Below are 15,027 nucleotides of genomic sequence, written 5' to 3' on the forward strand. Positions count from 1 at the left end.
TTCTCTGAAAACCCACTGGGTAGTCAGCTATGGATTGGTTCCTACCGGAAGCTACACAACAGTAACAGTTTCGTAAGTTCAAAGCCCAAATTTAGGGTGACTATCTCCGGTCCCCACTCCTCTCTTTTTATCTTTTATAGACCAACTTGCTGCAGACCACATCCAGGGAAACTCCCCTTCAGTCAGACAAGGCCCGTGATCTGGTTAAAGAGGGTCCCATCCTACCCTGATCAGGTCTCACATCACAACATGGGAGGTAACAACATCCCTACATAACTGACCCTGATCTGGCCTTGTTAAAGTCAAAATGGTTGGGGTTTGTAATGCTCGGGACCATCTCACAATACTCAGACTCACAGTCTAGCAGGGCCACATTCTGGGGAGGGGTGCAATTCAGCCCTAGCAGGTCCCCCAGCAGTACTGTTGCTTGCAGCCATCCTTGCTGAGTCAGCAGTAGGCTATGTGGTCAGTTCAGAATGGGTGGCATGTCTGATGATGCCCTCAAAGAAGGCTGAAGGTCAGTGGCATCACCAGGCCTCACCCACATGGGCCTACTCTCCTACAGACCAGACAGAATCCTTCGTAATATTAATCACCACTTGTGATAATGTGATACACAAGCAACAGCCGTAAAATGCTTACATGTAATACTTCCTAAATTATGTGAATACTAAGTACAAACCTGTTTTGAAAAATCTTTCTACATTGAATCACAAAATTGTTAATAACTGAGAAGTCTTTTTTAGAAGTCTTAATTTTTCTCATTTCCCTTTTATTATTTCATTCTTTTTAAAAGAAATTTTTGTGTAAGTTTACAATAATAGTTACCACAATACCGCAGCTAAAATATCAACAAACTTGGAAAAATCAGTGTTATAAAGTTACAATAAACAAAGCTCTAATGGCCTAGTGGTGAGGAGTCATGCTGCGTGCAGTCTGAATCCCCCAGCTGCTCTGTGAGGTAGACCATCTCCTCCTGTAATTTACAGTCTCTGAACATCCCCTGGAGAGTCAGCGAGGAGTTGGTTCTAACTCAACAGTACATAACAACAACAAAAATTGCAGACATCAACAAAAATATGCTTACAGCACGTGCATGAGATTATTTTTTTTCTATAATTATATTTTATTAATTTTCATAAACATTTACAGAGATTTTGGGCTTCCACTCATTCATTGTTGCACTATTCTCTCTACCCTCCTCCCAGTTTGTTCTTGTCCAAATGCCACAGTGCTTGTCAAAGCCAGTTCTGATTAATCTTCTTTGTCAGTGTATCCTTTGCCATTCCCTATCACTCCTCCCTGAGAGAGACTTCACCCTGAGTCATAAGGAAAAGGGGATGGCGTATTCTCTTAGCTACTTCCTGCTGAAAAGGGACGCTGTGGGTTTCAGGGTGAAGATCTTCTCTCACTACTCTAAAGGGCCCCTTTGGCAGTAGGAAACACATAGACTATTACGGAGATTGATTTTGGAATTCAGATGCACTCTTATTGATTGTGCTTGGCTGTACATGTACATATCCTTGAAGATGTATCATGGGGGTGTTGCAACCTAGAAGACACAAATTTGACTAACAAGTTATAAGTACATGAGTCCAAAAATTATGGAAAAGTAAAAGAAAAGATTCTTTCATTGTTTTACAAACCCTCCCCCAGGTCCCCTCCACCATGCAGCCCTCGCTCTAGTCTCCTGTGATGACAGAAATACCCAGTTACATCTCTCTTTTAAACGGTTCTCTCCCTCCTCTGTTTCAGTGCAGTATACATTATTGAACCCATCTTACTCAGTCTCTCCCCAACCCCAAGGACAGTCCCATTCTACAGCAGTGGCATCATGTAATATTTGTCCTTTTGTGACTGGGATATTTCACTCAGCATAATGTTCTCCAGAGTCAACCATTTTGAATAATATGTGCATGAGATTATTAACAGGCTATAATTGGATTCCCCTGGTCTAGGTGTAAGTCACATGAGCACAATTAATTGCTCTGGAATTTCCAGTCTTCTCAATGTTAGCCATAACTTGTTATGATCCACACAGTCAAATGTTGTGCTAACAGAACAGGAAAACACTGCATGGTTTAAAATGAAGAAGGGAGTGCTTCAGGTTTGTATTCTCTCTCCACAGCTATTCAATCACTATGCTGAGCATATTCTAGAAGCTGGACTCTTGTGAAGAGAAATGTGGCACCAGGATCAGAGGGAGACTCATTAATAACCTGTGTTATGCAGATAACACAATCTTGCTTGCTGAATGTGAGGAAGACTTGAAGCACTTCTTGCAGAGGATAAAAAGAAAACACAGCCTTCAATATGGATTGCATCTCAATGTCAAGAAAAAGATTCTTAACACAGGACCAATAGGCAACATCATGATGGATGAAGAATAGATTGAAACTGTCAACAACTTCATCTTACTTAGACCCAAAATTAACAATCTTGGTACCAGCAGTCAAGAAATCAAGAGATGTATTGCACTGGGAAAGTCTGGTGTTAGGGCCCTTTCCAAATTATTGAGGAGTAATGATGTCAGTTTGAGGACTAAGGTGCATGGTCTTTCCAATTACTTGCTATGCATCTGAGAGCTGGACAATGAATAAGAATGACAGAAGAATTGATGCCTTTGAGCTGTGGTGTTGGAAAAGAGAACTGCACATCCCATGGATTGCCAAAAGAACAAACAAATATATCTGGAGAGGGTGCAACTAGAGTGCTCTTTGGGGGCAAGGATGATGAGGCTTCACCTCACATACTTCACACATGTTGCTAGAGGCTAGGAGAGGCTATTCCTTGGAGAAGGATATGATGCTTGAAAGCGTGGAGGGTCAGCGAAGGAGAAGGAAGGCCATCAACCAAGTGGATGGATGTGGTGACTGCTACAATGAGCTCTAACGTGTCAGCAAGGGTGAGAAGGGCACAGGGTAGGACAGAGTTCAGGTCTGTTGTCCATAGGGCTGCTATGAGTCATACTCAACTAAATGGCATCTAACAACACCAGCACCATACAATTGGGTACTAACAGCAGTTCTGACCTGAGTGTGTTATTGTTGTTGTATACTGTTAAGTCAGAACTGACATGTAGCTGACTCTCCAGCAGGTTTTCAGAGGCAGTAACTTGCATAGAAGGAGCTTGCCTGTCTCCCTCTGTGGAGCAGCTAGTGAGTCCCAACAATGTGCCTTTCTTTTCCTTGGCAACACAGTTCTTTACCACTAAACCAACAGAGTAGATAGAGAAGGGGGTAGCTTTTAAGCATATTGATATCTGTAAACTAGACTTAGGAAAAAAGGTTTTTTATTATAATTTATAAGGTGCTGCTTAGCAACACTTGTGTATAACAGAACACAACATTGCCTATCCCTGCACCGTCCTCACCAACGCTGCCTATCCTGTGGGTCCATAATATAGTCAATATTCATCAACACCCTAACTCAAAATATCAGTTCTTCTTTGGTCTTGTTTAGTCATTGTCCAGCTGTTGCATGCATATAAGACTACTGAAAACAGACTTCAAGATGACATCCTTACTTCTACATTTTTTAAGATATCTCTTTTGCAGAAGGTTTGCCATTTGAAATATGCCTTATATTTTCCTGACTGCTGCTTCCAGGGGTGCTGATTGCCAATCCAAGTAAAATGACTTTTTTTTTGGCAGGGTCAGCCATGTCTCCACTTAATGTGACATTGCTTATTGGTTCAGTTATGAGGGTTTTTGTTTTCTTTATGTTGAGATGTAAACTATACTGAAAGTAGACCTTGACCTTCAAGTCATCGTCACTTTCTACAAGTAAGATTGTGTCATCTTGGTTGTTGATGACAAGTTGTTAATCGATCTTCCTCCAATCCTGCTCTTCTCCTCATACAACCCATCTTCTTAGATTATTTGTTCAGCCTAGAGATTGAATAAATATGGTGAGTGAGTACAACCCTAACAAGTTTCTTGAGTAAGAACCACACAGTGTCCCTTTGTTCTGGTACAGAACAGTAAACTGAGGGCTGCACAGCCTGGGGTACCAAAATGGGGACCGGGTACAGAGAAGAAGCCCTGGGCCTCCTGGGCAATGAGACCAGGAGGCTCACAATCCTCTCGTTGGGAGTAGTCACCACCAGATGGTTTGCCCTTCTAACACTGATTCCAGAACCACACTTGGACTACATCCTTCAGCCCAAGCTGCTGTGCGATAGTGTGGCTGATCTGCTGCTGGGTGGGGTCAGGCACTCCAGGACACCTCTCACTAGGAGCCTCCATGCTTATCTACCTTCTCTGCCTGCGGCAGGAGGGTCTCCATTTTGCATATCTCCTGGAGGTGTCTACATCTTCCACCCACTTCTGTAGCACAGGCTGCAGCATACACGTGTTCTTGAAATGGAGCTGCAGAGCCTCAGAGAGACAGATGGTTGTTTGGATAAACACTTTCCAGAAGAGAATTCCCAGAGTAAGCCCCACATCGGCTTGGGTACACCACAGGGTGATCCTCTTTTGCTTTGTTGTTGTTGTGCTTTGGACTCATAGTGACCCTATGCATAACAGCTCTGAACTCGGTCCTAGCCTAACCAGTCGCCTTGCCTCCAACACACCTGCCCCTATTACACCAGTCATTGTGTCAATTCATCTCATCTAAGGCCTTCCTCCCCTGCACTGTCCCTCCACTCTTTCTAGCATGATTTCTTTCTCCAAGGCCCAGACCCTCTAGTTTAACAAACTGCTCTACATCTTTCTGCCAAGTTTTGATGTTCTCATCTGGCTTCTCGTTGTCCACCTTCACAGCAGCAGGCGGAGTAGCACTGGGCTCAGGAGAGGCCCCCTAGGAGCTGCCCTCCACTGCAGCCTCTGCCTTGCAGAGATGAGGAATCTTGGGATCACCTTGGGGCAGTGGCCCCTGACCACCCATATGCCATGCCTCCACAGACCTCTCACTGTAAGGGCACGCGAAATGCCCCAGAACTCGCCACTGGGGCCAGCGCCCAGCCCAAGGCAACTTGGGCAGCTAGGCTCAGGGGTCATCCCAGCCTGGGTCTGGCCCAGCCCTCCTGGCCCTTCATATCTACCTTCTGGTGGGGACAAAAAGGTGAGTCAGTCAGAGGTCCTGCCATGGAGAAGAAAGGCACCCGGAGCTGGGGGCCTGAGGAGAGAACGACCTTTTCAGGGCTGCTTAGTCTTCTTGTGTTGCCTTTTGAAATCTCCTGTTCAGCTCTTTCATATCATCGTTTCTCCCTTTTGCTTTACTTTCAAAAGTAAATCTGAGTCTCTTCATATATACACGTTGGTCCTTTCTTCCTTCTTGTAATTTTTAATGCTATAACTAATTAAAACAGACAAATAATCTGAAACTCACTGCCATCCAGTTCATCCTAATGCGTAGCAACTTCCCCCGGGGTTTTTGAAACTAGGAATTCTTTATCCATCTTTCTCCCTTTGGAGCACCTGGTGGATTTGAAATGCCAACTTAATGATTGCTGCTGCTGCTGTTGTTGTTGTGTGCCATCAAGTCATTTGCGACTCATAGCGACCCTATGTACAACAGCCCTAAACCCTGCTCTATCCTGTGCCAACCGTATTGCCTCTGACACACCCATCCCAAGTACCCCAGTCACTGAATCAATCCACCTCATAGAGGGTCTTCCCCTCCTGCGCTGTCCCTCTACTCTACCCAGCATGATGTCCCTCTCCAAAGACCTGTCTCTCCTTACAACATGTCTAAAGTATGTCAGACGAAGCCCCAGAATCCTTGCCTCCAAGAAGCAACCTGGTTTAACCCTCTCTAGGATGAATCTGTTTGTTTTCTTGGCAGTCCATGGTACATTCAATACTCTTCTCCAGCACCACAGCTCAAAGGCGTCAATTCTCCTTCTGTCCTCCCTAGTCATTGTCCTGTTGTTGTTAGGTACTGTCAATTATGACTCATAGAGACCCTGTGAACAAAAGATCTGAACTCTGTTCTATCCTGTGCCATCCTCACACTTCCTGACACACAAGAGTCCATTGTGGCAGTTGTTGTCAACCCAAGGGAAAGACAGAGATGGGGTCACACAGGAATGGGGATCAGGTCAGAAAGCGTGAAGGCAGGGGGCTAACAGCTGGGAGAACTGCATCTCCTATGCTGCATCTTTCTAGGTTTTTATTGAGAATCATCAGGAAGGTAAACAAAGGAAAATCACAAGGGAGTAATAAATAAAAACAAAGGATCATGGGGAATTCTTTTGTAAATATGGCCGGATTCTTCTCTATTGTTTACCTTATGCTGTTGAGTTGCTGTCCTCCAGCCACCCTCCGGTGCTGGAGTTCAGGCCGGCACGTTTACCTTATGCTTATCTCAGGAGGGAGGGATTCAGTAAATACAAACTAAGAATTATGTAGACTCTTAAGGATTGTCTTAATGTCTATTCCTGTAAACGTTTAAGGATTGCCTTAGTGCTACAGGGTGAATTCCAATTTGTATCAACCTCCCTCCAATCCTGACATAGTATTTGATTTCTTATTAATATTAAATTTGATATTTGGCTTCCCACAGACAGTCATTGTGCCAATCCACCTGGATGAGGGTCTTTCTGTTCTTCGCTAACCTTCCACCCTTCCCAGTATCGCGTTCTTCTCCAAGGAATAGCCCCTCCTAGCAACATGCCCAAAGTGTGTGAAGCGAAGCCTTATCTTTCTTGCCTCCAAAGAGCACAAAGGCTGCACCCTCTCCAAGACATATCTGTTTGTTCTCTTGGCCAACCTTGGGATGTTCAGTGCTCTTTTCCAACCCACAGCTCAAAGGCATTAATTCTTTCTCTGTTATCCTCTCTCAGATGCATAGCAAGTAATTGGAATGACCATGGCCTGATTCAGACACATTTTAGTCCTCAAACTGACATCACTACTCCTCAATAATTTGAAGAGGGCTCTCACTGCAGATTTTCCCAGTGCAATGTGTCTCCTTATTTCTTGACTGTTAGTACCAAGGGTGTTAATTGTGGATCCAAGCAAGATGAAGCTGTTGACAGTTTCAATCTCCTCTCCATCCATCATGATGTTGCCTATCGGTCCAGTGGTAAGAATCTTTGTTTTCTTGACATTCAGATGCAATCCATACTGAAGGCTTCATTCCTTGATCTTCTGCAATAAGTGCTTCAGGTCCTCCTCACTTTCATCTGCATAATATAGGTTATTGATGGGTCTCCTTCCAACCCTGATACCACACTCCTCTTCACAGAGTCCAGCTTCTAGAGTAATTTGCTAAGCATACAGATTGAATGGGTATGGAGGGAGAGTCAACCGTGATACACCGCTTTCTCAATTTTAAACCATGCAGTGTTCCCCTGCTCTGGTCACACAGCAGCCTCCTGGTCCAGGTATAGATTCTGCCATAAACACAATTAAGTGCTATGGGATTCCCATTCTTCTCAATGTCAACCTAAATGTTACTATGATAATCAGGGCCAGCTCTTATAATTAACTACAGGCATCTTTTTGTTTAATAAATAATTTCTGCTAAAATATTGTACAAAAAAAAACCCATACAGTTAAGTCAGTGTCACTCCTGTGGCAATGTTACTCATGGATCTGCATGCATATGCCTCACCCAGCAACATCACTGGGGAGGGGCCACCAGGGTCTCCTGGCCTGACTGGGCTCTGCTGGCCTTCCAGCAACCACCTCTGGTGACACTCTTCTGTCCTTTGTGGTATGCTTCAGAAACTGGACAGAATCATATGGAGAGATCAACCACATTAACTCTGAGAAGGCTGGATGCTTCACCCTGAGGGGCCTTGAGTCTGGATGAGGTCTCGCCGAGTAGCAGCACAGTCAGTGCTTGATGATAGGACACTGTGGCCACAGTGATGTTCACTCATGGAGACAAGGCCATATTCTCAAGTAGCAGAGCTGTGGAATCAGTAGCAGAGGACACACTGAGCCTGCATATCCATTGTACTGGGGACCTCCCATGCAGTTTTCAAGGCTGTAAATCCTGACAGGAGCAGACTACTCACTTTTCTTGCTGGAGACACTGGTAGATTTGAACTGCTGATCTTTCAGTCAGCGCAGTAACATGTAGCAAGTTACGGACTCTGCGATGTTGGGAGGACACAATGTTGTCCCCTCTGAAAACCTTATAGCCTGCACCAGGCAGTCTTGAGACACTGCACTGGCTCAGTCCCTCGTCATGAGGGCCCGTGGAATCCCACAGGTGTCCTTGGCTCGGCTCTGCCTCTCTAGCCATCACATCTGCCCTGGTCTCCCGGGAGTCCAGGAAAGTAAGCCCTGCATGGTCCACATGAAGCTGTGTTTCCGGCTGAGGTGTCCCTTGAAGAGCTGTCTTGTCAATCATTGCACCCTCCTTTGTGTTCTGAGTCAGTTTTGTGCTTTGTCAGCAGACTGGTCCCGTTAGCAAGCGGCCTCGTTAGGCCAACTTCATGCAAGCGACAAGAATGCCATTTATGTTAAAAGAAGATGGGAAAGCTTCCAAGCTAGGTATCTTTGCCAAGACTGCCTGCACAGGGTTCCAGTGAGTGGAAAAGCCCAGGAGCACACAAGGAAATGGCTTCAGCCCTGATCGGCCCTCTCAGCACCACCAACATTGTCCATCCCCCAGTCAGTACCATGGCACCAGCCACTCCCAGGAAGCTCCTGCCCACTCCCCTCTTCTTCCTGCCCTGAAACACTGTCTATGGTCAGAGGGCCTTAACTCTATCAAAGGCTGATAGGAGTTAACCCAGGGCATGCCAACCACAAGCCCTCCCCATGCACTCCGGTGCATCAGGGAACCATGCACAGCTGACCACCAGCTTTGCAGTCTGGTTCCCCTGACCTAACCTGAATGGGTCACCCAGAGTGGCCCAGAGTGACCCACGAGGGAGTAAATGTGCCACACCTAAGGCACCTTGTCTCTCCTGTCTGCAGACATGCTGCAGGTCAGAGAGCTGGACAATTTCCAGGACCTGGTTCCCACTTTCACCAGGTCCAGACAGATGCAATGAGTCAGAATACATAGTGACCACTGTGGAGGCAGCACAGAGAACAAAAGGGTCAAGAAGAAGACACGGATCACCCTCACACTCCCCACGCGGCTCCCCTGTCCTCACATGGTTCCTCTTCTTCCCCTGCACCACACATGGCTCCCTTGTCCCCCCACATTGCTCCCTTTCTGCTTACATGGCTCCCCTGCCCCCCCATGCCTCCCCTACTCCCTATGGCTCCCCTACCCCTCACGTGGCTCCTCTTCCCCCTTATGGCTTTCTTGCCCCCTCACATGGCTCTACTGTTCCCCACATGGATCCCCTGCCACCTTTCACCCCCTGGTCAGGGGAACCTGTCAGAGCCTTTTGGGTACAAATCTAGTTTCCCACCATAGCTCACATCATATGACCATGAAGATGATGGTGGTGGCCAGAGTTCAGCAGAAAGCTGCATCAGGGACGTGAAGTCAGATGCCAAAAAGCAGCAACTTGATCTGCTTTACACTCCATCCCCCAAGCACAAAAGGAAGCAAGTTAGGAGAGCCTTGGGCTGCCAGGAGGGAGGGAGAGCCAGGTGGCAAATAGACTTCATTGGGAAAATGAGAAGAGACTGTTTCCCAATCACCCTGCATCGCCACCACCACCACCACCACAGTCTTAATCCTATAATCTGGACAGCAGTAAGTGTCTGCCCAGACATAAAACCCTCTCTGAGGATTGTCCATCTTCCTGAGATAAAAGCCTTGTTTCATTCACCATAGGGACAAGTGGGTAAGGGAATGCTTCAAGACATGGAAGCATCACTTTTTTTACACATCTTCAAGTCAATAAGAATTTCATTCTTGTTTTTGCTTAAAAGACCAGAGCTCTCCGCAAGCTACCTCAGACCCCAGGAAATCCACTAATTACACAGGTGAGGCAATTCCTCTTCCTGAACTTGCAGGAATACCTGGGCCATGGGCAACCAGGTCACATCAGAAGGGTAGGGCCCAGCCTGGAAATTCAGAGGCCTCAGACCTTTGTCCAGGACTGGCCCCACGTTGGCCCCCAGTCGCATTGTCTAGGGCAAAAGCTTGTCCCCTTCTGTGACACACAGGGAATGAGCACAGTCTGTAGGCTCCTCGGGGAAAGGTGGGCTATCTCTTTTCTCCGGTTTACAGCCTTGAAACACTGTAGACAGGGTCAGACAGGAGTTGGTTCTGACTAGAGACGGAATTGACTGGGGTGAGATGAGGTGACAAAATGTGTGTATGTTGGGAAATGTTGGGGAGGATGAGGAGGCCTCTGGCTGGGGCAGATCGCCTATCTGACCCATCAGCCCTTAATATGGGATAGAGAAAGCTCTCCCACGTTTGGCTGTGCTGGCTTGAGAACACTCACCACCTGGGAAGATGGCTGTTGCGTCTGTTGAGCTGGGAGTGGTCTGCACTGGGCTGAGGTTCTCCTGTCCAATCTACGTACTCCACATCTACAAATCCACACCATCCTGTCTTCCTGTTTGCTTGGCTGTATATAAGTGCACTGTAACCCCCAATAAACTTGAGTGGGCTCTCTGCAGCACTCCCAGAGAGGTGTGTCTCCATCACACTTACTGCCATCAGGGTGTCGCTGCTCCCTGCCGGAAAATGGACAACGACACAGACCTGCTAGCTCCCAGTGGAGTCCTGATGTCCTAGGCCCCTTGCACACTGGCTCTGTCCCAGCGCACCACCATCACAGCACACACCGACTCAGACTCGCCCCTGTCCCCGAGCTCCCACACTCGCTGCCCCAGGGAGCATATGTACTCTGGTGTCTTCCAGCAGGTGAGCAGTCACTGTTCCCTGAGCCGAGAAGGTTGTTTCCTCTCTACATCCAGCCACTCCTGGCCTTGTGCTCAGAGCCATGGCCTCTCGGTCGGCCTGTCATGCCCTCTTGGGTGCTGTGTCACTGTGACCTCATGCTCTCTGTGGGCGTACTGGAGGCTTTCTCTGTGTGAAAGGCACCATGTTAGGGGTTGTCATTTGTGTGTGAGGAAGAGCCTGGATTAGGGCCTGATCCCTCGAGCACGTGTCCGTTCTGCTCCTGCTCCTGATGCCCAGCTTATACACCAGAGACCATGCAAACACCAAGTGGGAACAGGGTCTTTGCTCTCAGGTTAGATGTCTCAGGAGGCTCTGAGCAAGACATGTCCTTGGTGACCAACCTATGTGATGGCTGAGGGGGCCTTGAGAGGGCATGGTAGCTGCAGTAGAGTGCACACAGATACTGGCCAGCAGGCAAGCAAAGGCTGTGGTTCTGAGCTCAGAGGCCCAGACCTTGTGCTGTCTGAAGGCTAGGCGTAGGACCCATGGTATCAGAGCCCCCACCTCATCCAGGACAAGGTCGCCACTTACCACATTAAGGTTGAGACAGGAAATTTAATTGGCTGGACACAGGATTTATCTGCAGTGGCCAGACAGCACCTTTGCAGTGCCACTGGACTCCATCAGCTGAGTCAGCACACACTGTGCCCCACACCCACCACACACCCAGGATGACAGAGGTCTTGTGGCTCCGGGAGAAGTCTAGTGAGGGGTCACACCAGAGCTTTTCCCTCCTCACAAAGTCACATCACCACCATCACTCACCTGGGAGGAAAGCATGAAAGGAAGACCCCAGGGGCCACACAGGCTAGGTCTAAATGCGTGGTGATGAGGCTTCCCTAGGAGAGTGTCAGGTAACATCTTTGACCATACTTCTGAACAGCAGGATGTGGTGACTATTCTGTGAACTATGTCCTTGTCTTTCCACTAATTCTTGCATAATGTCAACAGGAGGAGCTTCTGTGTGGGGTCTGTCTGGAGACCTGAAAACCAAGCTCTTCAACACCAGCGCAGTCCTGCGGATGTCCTGTCAGGCCTGCCCTGCCAGAGTTTGAGACATTGGAGCAGCCCAGAGACCAGGCCACCAACTGTAGTGTCCTGGTGTGGTCTGTCTGGGCCAGGCCGCCTGACCCCAGATGAGAATATGCCAAGCCATGAGTGGGCTAACCCTCTGTGGTCAGTGGGGATACTGTGTCTCCCCCACCCCAGGCCAGGCCAGAAGTCTGCCTCCTTCTCAGGGGCACAGCCCTTCCAGTTAGGGTGGACATGTGGAGGGTAGTAAGATTCTCCCAGGTGAGTGTTCCAGAAGCTTGCCTTTCAATCCAGAAGTGAGGTTCTAGAACTCTGCCTCCAGGGCCAAGGTGCAAACCTGTGCAGACCTGAAGTAGCAGGAAGCCCCTAGCCCACCTGAGCCAGAGGTGAGCCCACCTAAAGGGCAGGTAGCACTGTGGAGCATTATCTCTCCGACCTCAGGTAGGAGTGCGCCAACAGCTGGTACTCCCTACCCCTGCAGCCAGTGGCCTTCTGGGACTTCCCTCATTCATCCAGTTTTCGCTGGCCCCCAGCTTGCGCTGACAGATTTCTCTGGTTTGACACTAATCTTAACTGAGCCAATCATATGAAGGGCAGACAGGCTCTGAAGGGCCCACCAGCCCCTCCTGGTTCACTAAGTCTCTGCCCACCCCTGGGCGAGGAGGAAGGCCAAAGCTGAGCCCCAGCCTCTTACTATCTGCACCAGGCTCTTGGAGTTCAGTGGTGAGGATCTACTGGCTGTCCTCTGACATTAAATCTCCTTGGGACCAGAACAGCGCCAGGAAAGCAAGGTTTATGGGGAATGCTGGCCCAAGAGGCTTGGGTTGTCTGTTGTTTTTATGTGCCATCAAGTAGCTTGCAACTCATAGCGACCCCATATACAACAGCCCTAAAACCTACTCTTTCCTGTGCTGCCTCACTGTCTCTGACACACCTAAACCCATTACCCCCATCAGTCAATTGATCTGTCTCATCGAGGGGCTTCCTCTCCTGCGCTGTCGCTCTACCCTTCCAAGCATGAGGTCCCTCTCCAAGGATTGGTCCCTCCTTGCAACATGCCCAAAGTATGTTAAGACAGAGCTTCAGAATTCTTGCCTCCAAGGAGCAGCCTGGTTTCACCCTTTCCAGGACAAACCTGTTTGTTCTCCTGATAGTCCACGGTATATTTTATACTCTGCTCCAGCAACACAGCTCAAAGGCATCAATTCTCCTTCTATCATCCCTAGTCATTGTCCAGCTCTCTGCTGCATAGCTGGTGTGTCTAGTGGATCTGAATTTCTGATGAATAGCAAACACTTGCATAGAGTAAATATAGAATATTGCATGGAAAATACTTTACCAAAGAGCTACTTGTTCATGGAAGGGCCTGTTACTAAAAACTGCATATTTTTCTGACATAGGGAGCTTTGCTGGCCTTGTCAAACAGCTGATCCTCTCTGACAGTTCAAGTCCACTTGCCTCTTCGAGGAAGAAAGATGGACCATCGCTTCCGGTGTGATTCACAGCCTTGGGGGTCCAGTGCAGGGCCAGCGACAGTTGCCCCTGGTTCAGTGGCAGTAAGTCTGAGTGTTTTAATCTGAAATGCTGATGTAACAGGACCCTGTGTTCTCCATGCTAAGTCTGACACCCTCTAAGTCAGACATCTCTCCACTAATCCTGGCACTTCCAGGCACAGCCATCAGTCTTGGCCCTTGAAGGTCCCTAACACTCCAGATGCTTGGCTCCTGGTGCCTACACTCCTGCAGACAAGTCTCAGGGTCCACCCACAGACTTCAAGTACACTTTGTCCACTGCAGGGGTTGGCTATACCTCTGTCCACTGTAGGAAGACTGTGGCCCTGTCCACCGTAGGAGCTGACAACTGTTCACTCTGGGAGGGAACATTGGCCTTGGTCACTCTACGGGGTAACAGTGGCCCCCAGGTGTCAGGTCCTGAGCTCTGACCCTGTGACTATGAGCTCAGCCAGCAAAGGGCCCATGATCCTGATGCTGGTGCTTCCAAATGCAATCCTGTCCTGATAAGGAAGTGGGGCTCCCAGGGGTACAGATCTGAGGGGAAGAGATGTGTGATCTGAAGGTGGCCAGTAGAAGTTGGAAGAGCTGCTCTTGGAGTTGAAGCAGGGGGGGCTATGGCACCTCAATTCTGCTCCATGAAACGGAACCTGGACTTGCAGTCTCTGGAAATGAGTCCACTTGTGAAGCCTGAAGCCAAGTCTGTGGACATCTGCTGTACCGGCACCGGTGCCAGCCATCACAGAGGACCCTGGGTACCCTAGCCAACCCACCTGCTTGCCCTGCAGGGGACACAGGGCACGGCCCAGACTCCTGAAAACCCCACTGACCCTGTCCGCAGGGAGTCATGGAGGCTTAGTGGAAAGAAGTGGTGTTGTCAACTCAAAGATACATGGTTCAAATCCACTAGCAGCTCTGCGGGAGAAAGATGTGCAATATCCTCCCTGAAGTTTACAGCCTCAGGAACAGATTTGAGGCCTTGAGCACCAATGAGTGCAGACCAAATGAGCTGTGGAAAGGTATCAAGAAAACCGTCCACAAAGAATGCAAAAGATCATTACAAAGGCTGAGGAGGAAGAAAAGACCAAGATGGATGTCAGATGAGACTCTGAGTATTGCATTAGAGTGCCGAGAAGCCAAAGCTAAAGGAAGAAATCAAGAAATCAAACAGATGAACAGAAAATGTCAAAAGGCAGCTCAGGACGACAAAGCAAGATACTATAATGAAATGTGCAGAGAGCTAGAGTCAGAAAAGCAAAAGGGCCGGACTTGCTCAGCGTTTCTTAAGCTGAAAATTTGTTGAAAAACAAATTCAAGCCAAGGGTGGCAATGCTTAAAGATAGTTTGGGTAGAATGTTAAATGATCCAGGAAGTATCAAAAGAAGATAGAAGGAGTACACAGAGTCACTGTATCAGAAGGAATTGGCTGACACAGAGGAATTTCATGGAATAACATATGAGCAAGAACCTATGGAGATAAAGGAGGAAGTTCAAGTTGCTATGAAAGAATTAGCAAAAATCAAGGCTCCAGGAGTTGACTGCATACCAATTGACTTATTTCAACAAACAGACGCTGCCCTGGATGTGCTCACTAAGTTGTGCCAGGAAATCTGGAGGACAGCCAGCTGGCCAACTGACTGGAAGAGATCAATATTTGTTTCCAGTCATCGATATTTGTTCCCATTCCAAAGAAAGGTGACCC

This window comes from Elephantulus edwardii, unplaced genomic scaffold (assembly GCF_000299155.1).
Source record: "Elephantulus edwardii isolate Elephantulus edwardi_28Jun2011 unplaced genomic scaffold, EleEdw1.0 scaffold00193, whole genome shotgun sequence".
Lineage (NCBI taxonomy): Eukaryota > Metazoa > Chordata > Mammalia > Macroscelidea > Macroscelididae > Elephantulus > Elephantulus edwardii.